Raw genomic sequence first — 7,836 nt, 5'->3', positions numbered from 1 at the left:
GCCAGGGCGGGGGAGAGCACAGCTGGCACAACTCCTGGTTGCCAGAACCAACTCGAGGCGACCCAGAGGAAGATGCTGCGTCAAAAGAGGAGCAAGGCAAAGAAGCGCGACCCAGGAGGCTAGCGAAATCGCCACCGAGTCCCCGAGGAGGCGGGGAGAAGCCAAGTCGCCAGGCACCGGCAACAGCGCACGCCAACATTCAGGATTATTCTCCTTTCCAAACCCCGGAGTTCCGGAGCAGGAGGGAAAAAAGGGGGATGAGGGACCCACAGTCCCTTTAAACCGCCTCCCGCTCCGCGCCGCCCCCGCCCCCCCGCCGGTGTCTGCCAACCTTTTCCGAACCCCCGTGTCACAGAACTTCCTCATCATGGAAACTTCCACTCGGTTCGGCGCTGAGGATGCCAAACTCCATTTCACAAGGAGCCTGTCAACAGCTGGGCTTGGGGGTTTGAGGAACGGAGCCGCGCGACTGGAGCGGGCCCCCAGCCACCCGGCTCCACCACTGCCCACGCTGGGTCTCCCGGACTGCCGCCGCGCGGTGCCGGAGCATGAGGGGCACCTCCTCCCGGACCCGGGGTGCAGAACCCGGCGGAGGCAGGTAACGCGGCGGCTGACAATCCGCCACCCCCCCGCCACACACACACTCGCCTGCCCGCCCTCCTGCGCGCCCAGCTTCGCCGCCCGCACCCCTCAGGTTTCCGCGACACCCCCGCCGCCAGCCTGCCCACCCTTCTGGACAGTTGGAGCTGCCGCCCCCTCCTCCTTTCCCCCTCCCCCACACGCCCCCGCCTCCGCGCAGTCCTCTCGCCAAATTACCAGTGCCCTCGAGACGGTTGGGTTGAGCGCCCCTGCCCGGGGAAGGCAGCCTGCGGGCGCTTGCCCCGAGCCCGGGGAACCGAAGGTCTCCTTTCCAAGCGCACTCACATTATTCATGCAAAGTTAATCCCCGCCGCGTCACGGCCGCCCGCCCGAGGATGTGCGCCTTCCTTGGCCAAGCCCCGCAGTCTCCACCCTCCTCCGCCCCCTCCTCCCGGCGGCGGGGTCCCGGGGAGCGCAGGCGACGGGACGTCGCGCGAGTCCTGCAAAATGTCAACTCCTTGGGCGAAGAGAGGCGGCCGCCGCCAGGGCCGCGGCGGCCCTCCCCGGCCACTCCACTTTTATAGGCGTAGGAAGCAAGTGTGGTCCGGGCACCCGTGTCCCCGCCTCTCCGGGCCCCCCGCGCGCCCGGCCCGCCCCGGCCAGCTCTCCGGGCGCTGCCTTACTCGGGGCCCGGGGCGCCGGCTCAGTGCCGCGTCTGCGAACCGGTGACCTGGTTTCCCCTTCAACCCTCGCGGCGATCCCACTCGCGCGGCGGCGGCGGCGGCCAAGAGCAAGCAAACCCGGCTCCGCCAGGGGCGCAGCGAGGAAATGGCCTCCCAGCGGCTCGCCCCGCCGCCGCGACCGTCCGGAGCCTCCCGGCTGGCACCCGACGCCCGCCGCTCGGCCCGGGACCGGCGCCCAGAAGTGTCCGCCCCTCTGCGCTCCCGGACCCCTACCCGGCGGCCCACGTGCACACCGCCCCGGGCCGGCCGCCTCCGCACCTGCCTCCCCAGGTTCGGGCGCTCCCTCTCCTCCCCGTCCTGGCCGTGCCCTCCACCCAGGGTGCCCTTCCCAGAGTGGCAGTGTTGCGGTGGTTTGGTTGGCCGCGCGTCCACCCACCCGGCGGCGTGCGCACCGAGGTTCAGGTTTGGGCGTCATTCCTCTGGTGGGAAAAAAGGAAGAAATGGGGAACGAGTGACAAGAAGGCGGGGGACCTTCCAGAAGCACGGGCTTTTCTTTGACCGGCAAGACCTGCGCGGCCCCTGCCATCACGCTCCTCCCTCTTTCTCCAAACCACTTGTGGCGCGTGTCGGGCCGGCAGAGCGCTCTGGCTCCTCCTGGGGCCTCCCACGGGCCGGGTAGTCTGGAGTTCCCTTACGGTCACCCAGCCCCCTACCTCCCATCCCCCATGATAGTTTGGAAAATACCTGACTTGCCTTCGAGCAAGACACCCCTCCGCCCCAATTATGCACATCCTGGAAGATGTGTGCAAAGTTGAGACACTCCACAGGTTCCAGAAGAGCAGCCCTATGATTTTGTTCTTGCCCTGGATCTATACAAATAAAACCCGGAAGACAAAAGTAATTTATACTCTTGAAGAGTTATGCCCCAGGCAAATATGAATTTTTAAAATGCCCCCCCCCGCCCCCCACCTCAAGTCTAAGTCTTGAAAGCCAAGGGTTTTTAGGTTGGGAGAAAATGAAGCGGGCAGCTGCATTCTGGGCTAGAAGAATGCTTGTAAAAATATTGAGTACCCAAAAAGCTAAAAACTGCAGTCGGTACGAAACTATAGTTGCAAAAAAAACTATTTTGACGAGAGAGCACAATTATTTTCTCGTGGAGGATATTAAATCAGTTCCTACTTCATTATTCAATATACACATTTATTCGTACAGCAATGAGATAGAGCTATAACGATTTGTATCCTCAACTGCCTGAACAATGTATAGATGATTTATTGGAGACTTTTCCAGATTTCCAGCCAGTGACGTGATTTATTCCAGTGTCTTGTGAGCATCCCACGGAAAGGGGCGAGAAGCCACCACCCTAGCGAACAGCATTAACAACCACAACTGTCAGGAATTCGGAAACTGTTGCCTAAGCCTGGATGCACAGTATTTCAGGTACTTCAAGAGAGAAAAGTCGCAGACCTCAAGACTCCCTGGCGAGAGGGAGCGGCCTCCCTCTCCACGGACCTTAAATCCCTTCGGTTGTCGGCGATAAATCCGGGCTTGGTTTTATTTTTCCCTTGTAATAAAGCTATACCATAAAGGACTTGCGGGTTTTGTAGCTGGACAGAAATTGTCCTCCCTTGCAGGCAAGTTCCTGGGCTTTGTTCCAAAGCTGCCCTGGGATGTTTTGGTTGGTTTGGAGGAAAGCTGTGGAGTCTGCCCCCCCCCCCTTTTTTTTTCCAAATAGGCGGCCCCCTGGTGGCTAACTGTGGGTGAAAACTCTGGCCACTGAGGAAAAAGCTTGGCTCTAACAGACCAGGAAGGTTGACAGCCTGGTGTTCACAGGGGCCATGGAGCCATGTGAATTACTTAGGAATTGGGGGGAAGGGGGAGGAGTAGGAGGAGTGTGATGCCAACCTTCTCTCACAAAAGTGGATAAGAGGCCCTAACCCTGTTGGAACTTTGATTTTTTTTTTTCTTTTCCTGAGTATAACTTGGAGCTAACTTTCTTCTTAAAAGGAAACATCATACAGAGAATGAAGTATAACAAACACTGTTGCTTCCCTTTGTTCAAATGACTTTGTTTTTCTGGTCTCATTTTGCCTGGAAACTTCTGAAATAAAGAGTAAATTACAACATGAAATAAATAGCATGATGTTATTCAAACAATTCATGAGACTATGATTGTAACAATGTTATATAACAATGGGGGAAGGCAATTTTAATGCAACATTATTGAAACAACATGAACTACTAAGGATTCCATGAATTGACCCTCTGATGACTGACTGCATGATGGCAAACCAGGACTGACAGCAAAATGAGGCATTTGTTTTTCTTAATTTTCACAAAGGCAGACAATGGAGGAATAATTTTCTGGGGACCCAACTGAAGGCAAAGATACTATTCAAACTTTAGAGCATATGGCCCCATGTTCCAATCTAGCTGCTTTGAGAGGGCACATCAGAGCCATCTGTAAGACATCCTCATTACCAGGATCTACAAAATCCAAGGTGCTGCCTTGGATCAAGGAAGAAATTCATTCTTACATGCATTCATGCATCCATGGCTGGGCTAAGAAGATAAATAAAACCTGAAGTCCAACAGGACTGGAATTAAACTGAAGACAGTGAGGCCCGTGGTACAAATACAGGGCCCGAGCCTGTCTTTAAACTCCTGATATATTGTTCACCCCATAAGGCTTCCTGTAAGAGGGGAAGTCACGGGGCAGGCATGAGATGATTAATATGATCATGTCTGGGAGTCATGGGACATGGTCCCAGCTCCTTGATTAAGGGGCTGCTGTTTACAGGGAGGATCAGAAAGGCCTAAGTAAAACAAGTATGTCATTAGCTGGAAACTTCAAAAATTCTCTAGTTACATTCTCTTTGTTTTCCAGATGGAGGTAGAAGATTCTGAGGCCTCAGGGCAGGAACTAGCAAGCCATCTCGATCACGATATGGAAGAGAACAAGAGCACTCATATTCAACTATTATAGTGATTGAGTAATCAACTTTTCCATATTAAACTACTGAAATACCCAAGTTTATTTGTTGTGATAGTTCATGTTATCCCAACACACCTATCAGTAAAGCAAAACTTCACCAGAGCATAACTTTTTTTCTTTAAATAGATAGTTAAAATAATAAAATAGGCTTATGTACATCAAAAAGGATATGGCTCCAAAACAAAAGGCTATATTTTAAAAAGTTCAGAACAAAAAATTTTAAATTGAAGTGTAATTTATTTACAGGAAAATTGGCAAATTCTAAGTGTTTAGTTTGATTAATTTTTACATTTTTATACCTATGTGTAATGACCACCCAGAACAAGATAGACATTTCCAGCAATGCAGAAAGTTTCTCTGTACCTCTTCCTGGTTGATAACCACTTCCTTTCTAGGTGTAAATGCTATTTTTTTACTTCTGCCATCATTTATTAGCTTTACCAGTTCTTGAACATCATATAAATAGAACCACACAATGCTTTCTCTCTTCTCTGTGGTTTCTTTTACTCAATGTTATGTCTTTGAGATAAGTCCACATTATTGTGTGGATTAGAAAGTTGTTTTATTTTTCATTTCTATTTGATAGTCAATCATATAAATAGACTACAGTTTGTTAGTCATTCTCCAATTAATGGATTTTTCCTCCCAGTTTGGGGCTATTACAGATAAAGCAGCTATGAAAATCCTTAAATAATTCTTTTTGTGAATACATGCATTCATATCTTTTGGGCATATGCTTAGGAGTAGAATTGTTGGCATATATTATTTCTTAATTATTCTAGTAAATCTCTCTGAGGTATTAGCACAATTATGAGACACTAGAAGATGAGTTAGTAGCATTTGCTGATTTCTGTTCATTCTTACAATTATCACAAAAAATATTCAACAAAGTTATGTGAAGTCGAAGTTAAGTGAATAAGTATTATCCAATATTGTAAGTATGAAAAATCTTCAAAACAATCAATATTCAAATCTATGATGGTCCTATGTAGCAATTACAAGCTCTGCTAGTAGCCACAAATCATGTCCTATGAACTAAGCCACAAACAAAAAACCTATGCAAAAATGAAGATTCTAATGAATTAAAGTGCATCTGGAAAAAAGTGAGTGAGGAATGGAATTTAGGAATACCAAAACCCTTTTAAACTCGTTTTAATTTTCAGCTCTCTGAAGGATAGGTTTAAGATGAGTTCAGTAATTGTTAATTAGACTATAATAAGCTATGTTCACTGTGCGCACACAAAGTATAGTGTGTTGCTAAATTCTTTGCCAATCACAGAAGAAATCTAGTGGCTCATGCATGACACACCTCCCCAAAACATTTCAATTAAGTGTACTTCCTTTTTTTTTTTTTTTTTAGTTATGTTCATACACAACAAAAGTGGAAATGTAATTTAAAAAAAAATTCTGTGAAAATATCCTTTCTGTTTAGAAAGGGAATAAAGGTGAATCTTACTCACTTTCATAGAACAAATTCTAATTTATCTAGATATAATAACACACATATGATGCTTATGATTATGCGCTATTTTCAGATCCTTAAAAACCCTGAATGAGTCATTTCTGGAGTCACAGTCATAACTTCAAATTTACTTGTTTTTGTCAGTTTAAATGAGATTCTCAATTTGAGGGCAATATAAGTTTTTTGACCCTTTCTATTTTCATATATTATAGCTCTCTTTTACGATAAACTTGCCTCATCCTAAGTTTATAAAGCACTGTATAAGATATTATAGATCTCCTTCAGATGCAACTGCAGAACACATTTTGAACATCTATAAATGATACATTTGAGGCAATCAAATTTAGAACTGGCAGAAAAAACATGGAAGGCCTGAGTTTCCATTTATGCAGACTCAGAGCAAAACTTTCCACTGTGGTTCATATCAAATAATGGACTGGTTAAAGATTTGAGCTTTGTGTCTTTGCTGATCATTTTGTGCATGTCACCTAGCTTCTCTACACTTCTGTTCCTCATTGGTGAAAATGGAGAAAATAATCCTGCCTGCTTGATAGGGATGTTGTGAGAAATACCTGTGATCATAAGCAGATAGTGCAGCACACAGTGTTTGGCACATAGCAAGCGCTCGATGAATATGATCTGTTATTCTTGAAAAAAATAATTTATGCTATTTGAAAATCTAGAAAAATGGCAAAGGCCAACATCTTTTCTTGAAAGATAATGTTTTCTAAATTAATTATCTCAACAAATATTTACAAGTATTTGTCACAGTATTTACAAACTGCCTATTCCTGGGCTGGCACCATTATAGGCTCTGGAGAGAGAACAGTGAGCAAAGCAATCCAAATCCTTCCCCTTGTGGGGCTTACATGTCTTTGAACAGGATATCAATTCTCTGAAAGAGAAGGGACACTCCTACCTTGGCAAAGATTGAGCACCAACTCAGATACATGGCTGAATTCAGATTTGAAAAAATAATGTCTTCTGGCAACAGACTCCTTTGCTGATCAACAAGTCTCAGCCTTTAATGGTGATCTTTTGGAAGAAATTACTCTGTTTTTAGAAAAATATTTTTCATAAATATTTATGAAAAATATTTTCATAAATATTTTTTCTGTAACATTTCTTAGCTGCTACAAACATCTTAAGTTGGAATAACTTTCTCTAATATTGTTTCTAGAATACCTGACATTTTTTCTAATACAGGTGAAAGTGAAGTCATCCAGAAAGCTCCAAATGTTGGATTTGATGCAGAGCTTATCTGATCTGAGCCATGCTCTTAATTACTTGTATTTCTTTGGCCTAATCATTTCTTCCCTAGTTCTTCCATTCATATGAATAAATGCAAGGGATTGGTTTAAGTCATTCCTAAAATCTCTCTGAGTTCTTACATTTCAAAAGTATACACAGTTTTATCTCCCTCAGTGACCAGAGAAATGACCTTAATTTTGTGGATAGCTCCTTACTTTTCTTAGCAATATTTTAAAGTTTATTAATTAAACTAAGAACCTGGAAATATAATTTTTTAAAGCTGGATCTTGTATTCTTCCCACTCCATGCAGTAAAAATGAAATGGACTTAAGCTCCATCCATTACAGCAGCTTCTTTTGGAAAGACAGGAAAGCAGCTTCCTTTTTTTTTTTTTCTTATTTTAATAGCATATTCCATTAGAAACATAAGTCAAATATCAGGAGGCTTTCATTCATTTGTTTGGATAAACTATAGATTAAATTTGCCATCACTTTTGGATTTAATTAATTAGTGGCAAGAGAATTGATAAATTCAGGCCATCAAATGTTCTTTTCTGGTGTTTCTTTCAAAGGTTCTTACTCATTCTTGCACTCATTCATGACATTAAAAAATGATGATAATGAACAAAATCAGAAAAGAGCTAACGAAATGAAAATATATTCCATGCTTATGAATAGGAATTGTCAAGATGTCAGTCCTCCCCAGATTGATCTGTAGGTTCGAAGTGGTCCTAATCAAAATCCCAACAGTATTTTGCAGATACCAACATCTGAAAGTTTATGCTAAAGTTTATATAGAGAGTCAAAAGACCTGGACAGAAAACACAATATCAAAGGAACAAAAGAAAGCTGGAGAACTGACACTAC

General features: G+C 44.9%; 1 protein-coding gene across 7 annotated transcripts in view; it reads right to left on the bottom strand.

The window, feature by feature from the left end:
* Window positions 1-1,011, bottom strand: part of THRB (thyroid hormone receptor beta) — a 398,126-nt gene extending 397,115 nt beyond the window's left edge. For 4 of the 7 annotated variants that reach the window (XM_059390839.1, XM_059390838.1, XM_059390849.1 and 1 more), the window contains exon 1: window positions 817-954. The gene's annotated coding sequence lies outside the window, so the exon portion shown is untranslated. Of the gene's footprint in view, window positions 1-331; window positions 421-816 lie in introns of those variants that run through there. The other 3 variants (XM_059390840.1, XM_059390848.1, XM_059390845.1) reach the window with 2 other exon arrangements.
* Window positions 1,012-7,836: the final 6,825 nt, after the last annotated feature.

The sequence above is a fragment of the Mustela nigripes genome, chromosome 2 (genome assembly GCF_022355385.1).
Source record: "Mustela nigripes isolate SB6536 chromosome 2, MUSNIG.SB6536, whole genome shotgun sequence".
In the NCBI taxonomy this organism is placed as follows: Eukaryota; Metazoa; Chordata; class Mammalia; order Carnivora; family Mustelidae; genus Mustela; species Mustela nigripes.
The sequence above is the reverse complement of the archived record's forward strand: the minus strand, read 5'-3'. Positions and strand labels throughout refer to the sequence as shown.